This window comes from Myxine glutinosa, chromosome 2 (genome assembly GCF_964187855.1).
Source record: "Myxine glutinosa chromosome 2, kmMyxGlut1.1, whole genome shotgun sequence".
Lineage (NCBI taxonomy): Eukaryota > Metazoa > Chordata > Myxini > Myxiniformes > Myxinidae > Myxine > Myxine glutinosa.
Genome location: NC_136262.1, coordinates 71,412,965 through 71,425,088, shown reverse-complemented (window position 1 = coordinate 71,425,088; position 12,124 = coordinate 71,412,965). Strand labels below are relative to the sequence as shown.

Here is a 12,124-nt window from a genome sequence, read left to right as displayed (position 1 = left end):
ACGGCAGTCTACAGCTTCCCCTAGGTTGTGCACCATGACCCGCAGGCAGTAGCGGACTGGGTCTTAAAACCGGCCCGGGCATCCTTCACCTAGGTCGGCCCATTATTCATTTATATGGTGCTTATCTGAGAAAATAGACGAAATGCTTGAAAAAAACAAAAACAAATAAAATCCACTAAAAATTACATTTATTTTCAGTAACACAAGCACATGTCATGTCTAAGAGAGTAGTTGCCTGTGCAGTTTGCTGCTTCTGGCAGCCACACCATCAATGACATCCTTAGTTTCAAGTTTGGCCAGGATCCCTTTTTCCACAGACGTCAACATGAACGCCTCAAGATGTTCTTGTGTCATTGTACTTCGCAGACGGCTTTTGATTCTCTTCAAAGCAGAGAAAGACCATTCACATGCCACTTGACACAGGCAGCGTTAGCAGCAGCTTGTAGGCCAGCCCAATGCTCTTGTAGGCATCAGTGAAGAGGTTCAAAATTTGAGGAGCACCTTGTAGCAGCAGAGAGGACAGGCTTTACATGACTTACATGTACTTGGCAGAGTCTTCCTGTCCTGTTCAGACTCACTGTTCTCCTGCACTGTATAAGCATCTGCTGCTGATAGTTTCAGTGTTGACCCTTGTTCTCCAAGGCTTCGCAGTTCTTTTCGTAGTTGTTCCGCAGTGACACCATCATCAAATCTCAGCAAATGTTTATGCAGCTCTTCCATAGCTCCCGATGGCACTTGATCAAAGTTCCTTGGGTGGAGAAGTGAGAGATCAGCATACAATGTTGATGTTGCTGATCTGTCAAACCTCTGCTCAATGCTGCTCACAATAGTGTCCACTATTCGGTTGTTCACTTCAATGCGATACTTCTTTACTGGGTCAGAAGCTGATGTAGCCTCATCTATCACAATAGTGTCCACTATTCGGTTGTACACTTCAATGCGATACTTCTTTACTGGGTCAGAAGCTGATGTAGCCTCATCTATGAACAGTTCGTCATCAATGCGTTTGTGCCGTCTTTGCCGTTTTATAGGAAGGGACTCTTCCATAACAAGATTTACATCCATTTCATCCAGCTGGTCATTAGCCCATTGAACAAACTTTGCAGCTGCATCATGACAAGCTTGGAAGTCATGCCGTAGCATCTGCATATTCTCTAGCAATTCATCCACCATGAGGTGCACAGTCAACAGATCCAATTGCACAGTTTGTAGATACTTGGAGAGCGCTGTAGTGCGGGAGAATACTTGCAGATATACTTGTGCAGTCAGAATTGTTTCAAACTGCAGGAGACTGGCAATGTATCCCTGCACCTTGGCCTTAACAGCTGCTTGGATCTGGTCAGCAACTAGTATGGCATTAAGAGTGGTGATAACTTCCATGAAAAGCGCTCCAGTTGGGTTGTTGAATGAACCAAAAACCTTCTTCAAGGCGGCATCCATTGACCACCATCTAGTTTCTCCGATAGTTCCCATTCGTTTCACAGTAGTGGAGTGTCGACTCCAGATGTTCATTCGCCGATAAGATTCCCGAAAGAACACTGCAATGTCATTCATTAGTGAGAACAGTGATGCGCTAGTGACCACAACACTTGTAGCTTTGGTCACAACGAGATTTAACACATGTGCGTGGCACCAAACATGGATCTGCATTGGAGCTTCCTTTGATAGCAGAGTACTGAAACCTTTGTAGCGCCCCTGCATGTTTGCTGGACCATCAGTTGAGTTTCCAACACAGTTCTTGAGGCCAAGATTCAGTCCTAACAAGACTTCAGAAACAAGTTGCACAAAAGCTTCACCAGTAGATTCCTCACATTTCACCACACTCACTAATCTTTCTTGGATAGTGCCAGTGCTATCAACATATCGAAGAACAACAGAGCACTGGTCTTGTGTTGAGATGTCTTGAGTGGTATCAATTTCCACAGCAAACATGTCTGTTACTTCTTCAGAAATCCACTGACTTATCTTATCCCGGATAACTGTGATAACATAATTCACTGTAGTTTTAGACAGCAAAGTTACCAAGGAGCCTCGACCTCGTGAACTCTTTGCCTTCTCATGTTGCTTCTTGCTGTTCTGGACAACGTGAAAGAGATGATCGGCTGTGCAGGAATCGTACTTCCGAAGTAGTTTTACAACTTCCAGAAATGTACCATGGTCGATCTCCTCATTGTCAAGTGTGTATGCTGCTTCTTCATTACTTCCTCTGTAGCTCAGTCCCCTCTTACCAATGAGTTTGACCACATCCACAACTCTTTCCATCACTCGTCGTCTCTTTCTAACCTCATCATGATGGCTACGTGCGAGCAGGTGAGAAACGCTGGACTGTTGTCGATCTACCAGGTATGCTGTAGAGCATCTCAAATGAAAAGAAGAGCGTTCATGTTCTTCAACACGTGTATGTACATGTCGCCAGTCAGTCATTCCCTCGATGAACGTGGACCAGTCTGAGGTGCTGGAAAACGCCAAGCACACTGAACAGTGAAGAGAATGATTGTCCTTGTTGTATGACAACCACCATCTGTTTGTACCATCTTTTCGCATGAAACACCTCTTGACCACTCGGTTGTCAGTTTTTTGATTAGGGTGGTAATTCCAAAACAGCAAACAATCTTCATCTCTACATGGTTTCTTAAAGTAGTTAATCGAGGGGTATCCCTCCTCTGCAAGTGTAGCAGCTGCAGCAGGTACATCTCTCTCAGCTGACCGCACCTGTTCGTGTTCACGAATTTGCACAAATTCTGCCGATTCAGCTGCCAATTGGTCATCTACTGATTCAGCTGCCAATTGATCATCTACCAATTCAGCTGCTGATGGTCCAGCTACCGATTCAGTATCCTTATCCCCGTGTTCACTGACTTCACCAGGCCCAGTATTAGTACTCTTGAACAGATCCAAAAGGTTTGTGCACTTTGAAGCACTATCTGACAGTTTCTTTTTCTTTCGATCACACTCCTTCTCAGCACCTCCTTTTCTTCTCTTCTGGTTTGCTTTATCCATTGTTGGTTACAGATGCAGATGCTGAAAAAAAAAAAATTAGCATCGTAAGTCAGTTCGTGACATTGTTATCAATACTAGATCAATAGTCAGTAGACCTATCTAAACTTACTTGGCCTATCGGCTCAAAATCCTTTTTACTGTTGATTTGGTAGTTTTTACAATGAAGGAAACACGTATCGGGAGTACATACGACATAGCGATTGTGAATGTAACAGCTCTGAGGCGTCTTTCGCTTCGCATCGCAGTGACAGTGAGCACCAACATGGCGGCTGTAAGACTAAAATCTGGCTTCAAACCCCTCACCTCACAGCCCACAGCCTTCAACCAGACATATTAACACGCTCCTCCCCCTTCATTCCCGTTCTTCAAAGCAAAGCGGTATAAATTGTTGTGTCGCCCTTATATATGACGAGCAACGGTACCCGCCCTAAGGGCGGGGCTTCAATTAGGAGGCGCGATTTATTTTAACATCCGTTAAATATCACACGCAAATCATCAAAATCTAAACAGTGTTTTTAGAATTTCAATAAAAAAACCACATCACTGTTCATATCGGTAAATATTATTCCATTGTAGCGGTTACCGGAAGCATACACAATCACCTTGCACCGGCCGATGATGCAACCGGCGAGCGGTTACTTGTCCGGACTCGCCCGGGTGTGTCCACACTTGCCTTTCCCGGGCGAACACTTGACTTGCATACCATGCCCCGTTGAGAGGCGTGGCTTACCTATTTGCATACCCCGCCTGAGAGGCGTAGCTTTTGTGTGTTGAACTTGACATAAATTGCTGCCCGTTCGATGGGCTGATTCAGTGCTTTGGAGTTCGTTTGAGTGAGCTGGAAATAAATAGCTCAGTGAAACTTCATTCCTGGCGTCGTCCATTTTGTCCGGTTTTATCGTGCGAGCACAGCTGCCACACCATCGTGTTTCAAATCGTGATTAGTGATATCAACTGTACACTTTTCTTTAGGAAAAAAATGGAATGATTTTGTACGGTACCTCTTCTTCAGCTTAGAACTTCAGGATACACGACATTGCTGATAAAAGTTCATTTTCTCTCTTTGAAGTTCTTGGCAAACATTTTGATATTGTCACTGCTGCCAACGCGACGCCATGGCATTATTCATAACATTCATTCATCGAATGATTATTAAACATTATTCTTACGTTCATTAAACGTTCATTAAACGTTCATTAAACGATTACGAAAATAAAAACGAAAAACATTACGAAATTACGTTCACACCATCACATCAAACACTACCGTGAACACAAAAGTCACAAACATCGTCACAAACATTACGTCACGTAATTCAAACCATGAACACATCGAATATTGGAGAGCCCATTGCGCAAACGATTTGTTTTCTCTGGTACGTGTTACTGGGCGGGTACGTTGCTAGTAATTATAATGAGGCGTCAGGGGCGACCTTTTGAACTTTTGATATTTAGCGGGGAATCCCCGGGGATGGAGGCAGAAGTTTTCTGTGACAATTTTTTTTTTCAGCAGTTTTTTTATCCAGCCCAGCGGCCCATTTTTTACCCAGCGGTCCCAGCCCACCGGGCATTGCCCAAATGCCCTATGGCCAGTCTGCCCATGCCCGCAGGCACACCTGCCAGACAGTCTGCTCATCCACATCTAGAACCCTTTGAACAGAGTATAAATCGTTAAGTCCAAACATTTTTAATTGCCTTCTCAACCTCATCCTGTACTTCCAACATTTATGCAACCAACAGTCACAAGATGCATACAAAAGGAGGGACAGATGAGAGAAAAAAAAGATAGAGAGAGAGATGAGAGACATCCAATCTGGGGAGCATTTGCTTCTAGAAGCAGCCCGTTAAACCAGGATGACAGCTTATAGCCCTTGTTAGGACTGCCTTTTTTTAAAATCGCGGCATGGTCAGTCATACACCGCCCGAAATAAGAGACGGGAAAATGCCGAGATATATATATTTTGTTTAAATCGCGGCATGGTCAGTCATACACCGCCCGAAATAACAGACGGGAAAATGCCGAGATATATTAAAAATTCGTCCATTTGATGACAATCGTCACGATGAAATATTTAATTTATACGTCGTCACAATAATGTGGAGAGAGGAGCATAGCTTCGTTCACGTGTCGCCACACACGGGAAATTGCCGAGATATATTTTTTTTAAATCGCGGCATGGTCAGTCATACACCGCCTGAAATAACAGACGGGAAAATGCCGAGATATATTAAAAATTCGTCGCCACACACGGGAAATTGCCGAGATATATTTTCACTTTGCACAAAAATAACATCAAGTAATCGAATCAATAGGAATGTCCTGTGCCTATAACATCGACGTTATAGGCACAGCTGCATCTAGGCATTGTGTAACATCGACGCGGCTTTTGTTTTAATTAAAACTTTTTGTACTTGTTTTTCTTAAAATCCCTTGTAGTGTCCATCTTGCTTATAATAAAAATCAAACATTTAACAGCCTTGGTCGTGCACCTTGACCCCACAGCCGAGGCACACCGTCCATCAAGACTGTCCCATTGGCATACACATGCACCTCAAACCAAAGGCTGAAGTAAGCACATGGTCAATCAAAACACATGCATCCTGACCCCGAAGGGCCAGAATGCATGGTCATACAATTGGACCCCTCCTTCATATAAGGGAGTCCCCCTGACTAATTTATAGCCAGGTTGAGATTCAAAATCAGAACTTTGTTTGCCAACCCCGGGGTGCCCTTATTGCAACAGCCCTATCTTCTTTGACCGGTTTCGATTTGCTAGTTCCTAAATATATATTCAAATAGTGAACATTATGCAAATTTCATATTGCAGATCTGAACCAGGGTATTTTACTTCATATTCAGATTTGAATATTTAAGATTTTCGACGCTGATTTAACGGAATTTACAGCACATTAACAACATTATGCTTCTAGAGATCTTTCCCTAGCATGATCATGCTGTGTCAGGCGTCATGATGTCACTTTGTGGAATGTCAATCCTGAGTCTGTATACAATCCCATAGGGATTACTCGGGGTTCTTACGGGTTAACGGTAACTTGAATTCTATTTCTGTCTTCAGATTTTACATTCGTAAGAGTGTCTTAATACTCGACTAAAACAAACTTGGTGAAAATCCGATTATTAAAAAAACAAAAAAATCCAGTTCTGTCGCTTTCCACATTGTCATGGCCGCTATACACTGCATGTAATGGCTATCTCAATAACTAGGAGTTTCAAATCCGGATCTGTCTCAAAATGTTCGCATTTAGCCCCTCGACATATAACAACGCTGAGCCCACAGCACTCGTTTCACATAGAATCCCAAACAGAATTTATTCAATTTATCTTTGTAACACATCAAATCTGTCCACCCAGCTTCATCCAAATTCATCCACCACTTTAGTTATAAAATGTCCACAACTTTTTGAGATAACATGCTATATTTCGCTTTTAGCTCTCACTCAATGATGAATAATCAATTATAAATTAAACAATTCTCATCTGGATCCGTATTCGCAAAATGAACTTGAATGAACTCATCTACTTTACACACCCGATTTTCCATCTCATAACCAATATACATATGTGATATGGATAGCCCATTAGTTTCCCTTCACTTATATAACTGCATGTGCCATCCAGACAGTTGATAATCACACATTCACTTTCTTTTCGCTGGTACTTTTACTTTCTTCCTGAACTCCTCCGACCTTTTTCAGTCGGCCTGAGGCCTACCTAATGGCTCATTTCCACCCCTCCTTGTCCCTTCGGACAACACGGGCCCATGCCACCCTCAGGGTATGCAGGGCAGGTCGAGTTGTTACTCTCCTTTTTCTCTGTTTTCCAGAGAAACCATTGATCATTACACCACTGGTCATTACACAGTGCAACTCCAAAATGACACAATATCTCAAATGACTGACTCATTAATTACAAACTAAGGAGAGTAACAACTCGACCTGCCCTGCATACTCTGCTCACCTTCACTCCTTCATTCCTCTTTTCTCCCACCTCTGGAACAAACTCCCTCACTCTCTTCAATCCCACTCCTCCCTCCAGGTCTTTAAAACAGCTGTTCACCACCATCTCTTATCTTCCCCCATCCAAAACCTTGATCTTCTCTACCCCCGCTAATTTCACCCCAAATCCACTTTTTTGAAATACCAACTTCTTTCCTGGAAGTCCTTGGTGTCCTTGTGTTTATACTTCTCCCACCCGTCCCCCCCCCCCCCTTCCCACGCCGCCTCCCCCCAAGCCCTCTCCCTCCTACACATTCCCGATGTCCCTGCTCTCAATCAAATGTTGTGTTTATGTGCATCCCCTTCTCTCCCCATCTTATCTACCGCTCCCCTTTTTATATACTTTGTTTGTTTGTCTTTTTGATTTGTTTGTGTGATAAATGTTAGCTCTTTCACGAGCCTCGATTATGTATACAAAAAAACAACAACAAAAAAACAACTAAGCAACACAAAACATTCATACGTGGTTGTACATTAGTTACATTTAAATACGATACACTTTATCAAATACACATCTCCTCGACTCTCAGTCGAACCAGAACCAGCACGCTCTCCAGCGGCAAATAAATGCATGAGTATACACCATGGCCCTTCGTCTCATTTTAACAGACTGGACTCTAACCCTACTCCCTGGGTGAATACTGAGCAAACAAGACTTTTTCGCAATCAAAGCAAGGGCTCCAAACCTCCAGCGCTCAAACCAGCACGTTTTAACCAAGCAGCAAACAAAACCAGAATTCAACATAAACATCTCGACTCTCGGTCTGAAAACATATACGAAGAAACAACATCATAACACCTCGGTAATACCATAGACACTGCAGTACATCAACACACATTAACACAACAAATAATTAAATCTTCAAATGTTCGGAGCCACGTTATCTCAGGGGTCCAAGAGGAACACAGCTACCAACAGGTGAAAATCCATATACCCTCACCTCCAGACCAGTGTCTTGAAATCACCTTAGCTGGTACCATGCCTCTGACTCCCAGGGCATTAGTGATCCTCGTACGGGCCACCAAATTGTCGAAGAATGTAAACAGACTAAATGTTCACACCAATAATAATTTTGAAGGTTTAATTCTTTGGAGGAGATTCACTCAGGATATAACAAGGATTACAACAAAATACTATGCCGGCGTACATGAACAGGACTCAACACAAACGTTCCAGGAATCTTCTGAATTGTCTTGATTGGAGCTTCATTTATATAGTCGATGTGGACAAAGTGTCGGGCTGTCTTTGAAATGGAAGTGTGAAGGGAAGGGGGAGATTGGAGGACGAAAGTTCTTGATAATACTGAGTCAGACATTATCTTACCAGTTGGTCACAATGGGAATTGCATCATTGAGGTGCCATGAGTTGCCAGTCAGACGAGATAAAGCATTTCTCAACCCCATCTCTTTAGCTGGTATTTACACAGCGCTGCAAATTAGAGATACAAAGGCAATTTTCTCCACCAGGCTGGAGCCATACAATGACTTCGAACTTTGAGAGATAAGCTTTTCTCCTAATGTAAATTTGCGGTCAATGACCTTTGCAGAACAGATCAATCCTCAATATTGCAGACGCCTGGTACAATGTGACCACTCTTTCCCATATGTATCATTAAGTATTTCAAACCCTTCAACCATACAACTCCCACAAACCGCAATGCAACATCCTTCAGACCAACAAAAGGAATTATCACTGAAGTATTTCTCCAATCACAAGGAACCAGAGTGTCTCTCTCACAAGCCCTGACAATCAATTCAAATATCGAATTTCAAGATGCAGACAATAACTTGCCTGCTCGAAAGAGAAACATTTGGAAGTCCAAAATGGACTTGGATGTGGATTGACAAGGCCAATGTGGGTCAATGTGGATCGACAAGGCCTCCTGTAGCCACGTCTCGAATCTGTGCAGTTATGTTCTATGTGGGCATTTGAAGAAGAGTCGTCACATAAAGGCCACTAAGCTCTTTGAAGCTATGGCGTAAGTTGTGAAATCCATGAGGACTTCAGAGTGCAGGCCATCGACTTCACTCTACTTTAATTTAATACTATGGTTTTTTTTTAAACTGAATACATGCCTACCATATAAAATAGCTAGTTGGTTAATAAACTATACTTGAAGAATGGGGAGGAAGTCAAAAGGTCAAAAAACGGAGATGGAAGAACAAACACTTACAGAGGAAGAAAAAGAATAACTAAAGTGAAGTCGATCGCGTGCCATCGCAAATCCCTACACTTCCCACCTAAAGTAAAGTTGAGAGATGGCAAAAGGTTCCCACCAGGAATGACTCGATATCAATTTTTTAGTTAAAAAACATCCTCTGTCTTGACCCTTGTGACCCTAAGTCCCCACCATGTAGGGCATGAAGAAGAAGATCACTCCTTTTGCATCTTCAGATGCATATGGCTGCCAAAGCAGTTAACTAGACTATTGGGCACAACCCCTGGACGGGTCGCCACTCCGACGCAGAATACTCGAATGGCTCATTCTTCCCAGTAAGCTGGTACTCATTTTTCTGGTCTCGTAAGGATGACAGGCTGAGTCAACCCACCTGGTGTTAATTCAACAGCATCAATTCAGAACCCTGAGGTCTCAATCCAGCCACCTTAACCATTAAGCCAATACCAGGCTTCCTGGGGCATGAACCAGCAGTCAAATCCAAAACATCATTATTTATACCATGTGTCCCTGAATGTTGATTGCATATACGTTTCATTTTAAAATTGCATTTGTTGGTATTTGATCTTTTAACCCCGCCACAGGGCCCCATGGCCCCAGGGTGTGTGGACAAAAATGATACTGCTCTCACACTATTTTGCCATGTGGTGATCATAATGAGCAAGTTTGGATTTCTGCACAACTGTTTAGGAGGAGAAAGTTTGACAGATGGACGGAGCCGATTACAATATCCCTCCATTTTTTTATTTTTTTTTAAATTGGCGAATTTAAAAAATAAATGTGACGAAAAGGCGAAATACTAATCTCTGCCTGGAAGAAACACAGCAGCAAATGGAGAGCACATTTTCCAAACCATGACATTCACCTGCATTAATATCTGTTACATTCATTCATTTTTCACATTTTCCTTTTGCTTTCTTCATCATCATCTCTCCCTCTATCCTTCTATCTCTCCATCTCTCTTTTTCCCTTTCCATTTTTTGTCAATTGTATTCAAATATGCAGAATAATTTGTCATGTTTTCTACTTTCCATTGCTGTCAAATCTGTCCCACATGTGTAATATACAAGGATTGACAGGTCGTGTTTCCGTTGAATACGTACAATATACATGTATACAAATAATGTCCCCATACCGTCTCTGAGTCGACGTCTTTGGAAATCTTCCATCCATGACCATCTGGACCTGGAATGACAGCAAATTGCTTCAGACATGTAGTGTAGATTGCAGCCTGATAGTTAGTTCGTCAACAGATGTTTCGGCAGAGTCGCTTGTAGTTGTCATGTTTGCCTCAGCCCACGCAGCAAGCAGAAACAGGTTGTTGTCTGTCTGTTTCTACCTCAGACCAATCTTGGCCATACAGCTTACACATGTCTCTACATGACATCAATCAAACGGGTATCCAGGGTAAAATAAAAGTAAAAAACTTGATTGGAGTCCACCTGTGGGCCAATTCAATTGATTGATCATGATTTAGGAAGAAACACACCATTCTACATAATATGGTCCACAGTGCAGAAAATCTACCATGAAATCCAAGGAACAGTCCGTAGAACTCCGATATCGAATTGTGAGGAGGCATAGATCTGTGGAAGGGGATAAAACAATTTCTAGAGTGTTGGAAGACCTGAAGGGCACAGTGAGGTCCATCATTAGGGAATGGAATTAATAGGGAAAGAGCCAGACACATCCTCGAGCTGGCCATCCTACCAAACTGAGCAACCAGGCAAGAAGGACCATGGTTAGGGACGTGATCAAGAATGCAATGACCATTCTGATGGAACTACAGTGTTCCTTGCCTGAGATGGGAGAACCTTCTGGAATGACAACAGTCTCTGCAACACTTCACAAATCTTGGTTTTATTGGGAGAGTGGCCAGACCGAAGCCACTCCTGAGAAAAAGGCACATGACAGCACGCCTGGAGTTTGCACAAAGGCACATAAAAGACTTGAGAGCATGAGGCAAAATATTCTGTGGTCTGATGAGACAAAAATTGAACTCTTTGGCCTGAATGCAAAGATCTACATCATGGGGATACCGAGCACAGCTCATCAACCACCTAACACCATCCCTACCGTGAAGCATGGTGGTGGCAGCATCATGCCATGGAGATGCTTTTTAATGGCAGGGACTGGGAGACCTGTAAGGATGGAGCGAATAATAAATGGAGCCAAATACAGGCAAATCCTTGAGGAGAACCTGCTTCAGAGTGCAAAAGACATTGGACTGCGGAGAAGATTTCCATTCCAACAGGACAACGACCCCAATCATACAACCAAAGCAACACTGGAATGGCTTCAGAATAAGAACGTGAAAGTCCTTGAATGGCCCAGCAAAAGCCCAGACTTTAATCCCATTGAGAATCTTTGGAAAGACTTAAATATTGCTGTTCACTGACGCCCCCCATCCAATTTGACAAAGCTTGAGCATATCTACAAGGCATAATGGGAGAAACTCCACAAATCCAGATGCAATGCTGATACAGACATACACAAGAAGACTCGAAGCTGTAATCCCTTCAAAGGCACCAATACAAAATATTGACTTGGTGCTGAAGACTTATGTAAATGAGATATTTCTGTATATCTAATTCTTAATGAAATTTGTAAAAATTTCTCAAAACATGTTTTCACTTTGTCATTATGGGGTATTTTGTGCAGGTTGTTGACAATTTTTTTAAATTTAATCCATTTTTAAAATACAGGCTGTAACAACAAAATGTGAAAAAGTCAAGGGGTGTGAATACTTTCAGAAGGCACTGTATTTATTTAGGATTATCAATCACAATTGTAACTGTCCTTTTGTGGGTCACCCTGTATTATTTGTTGTTTTTTTTAGTCCACTACCGGTTTCACCGGAGGGGACTCTAGGTTTGCCCTCTGTCTGTCTGTCCATCTGCCACCTGTGTGTTTTTTTTAGACTTTTCCCCA

The 12,124-nt window shown here is 42.6% G+C and overlaps 1 protein-coding gene across 4 annotated transcripts in view; it reads left to right on the top strand.

Annotated features, from left to right (window-relative positions):
* SMAD4 (SMAD family member 4) overlaps positions 1–12,124 on the top strand; it is a 187,842-nt gene that overhangs the window by 73,718 nt on the left and 102,000 nt on the right. The window lies entirely within an intron of this gene.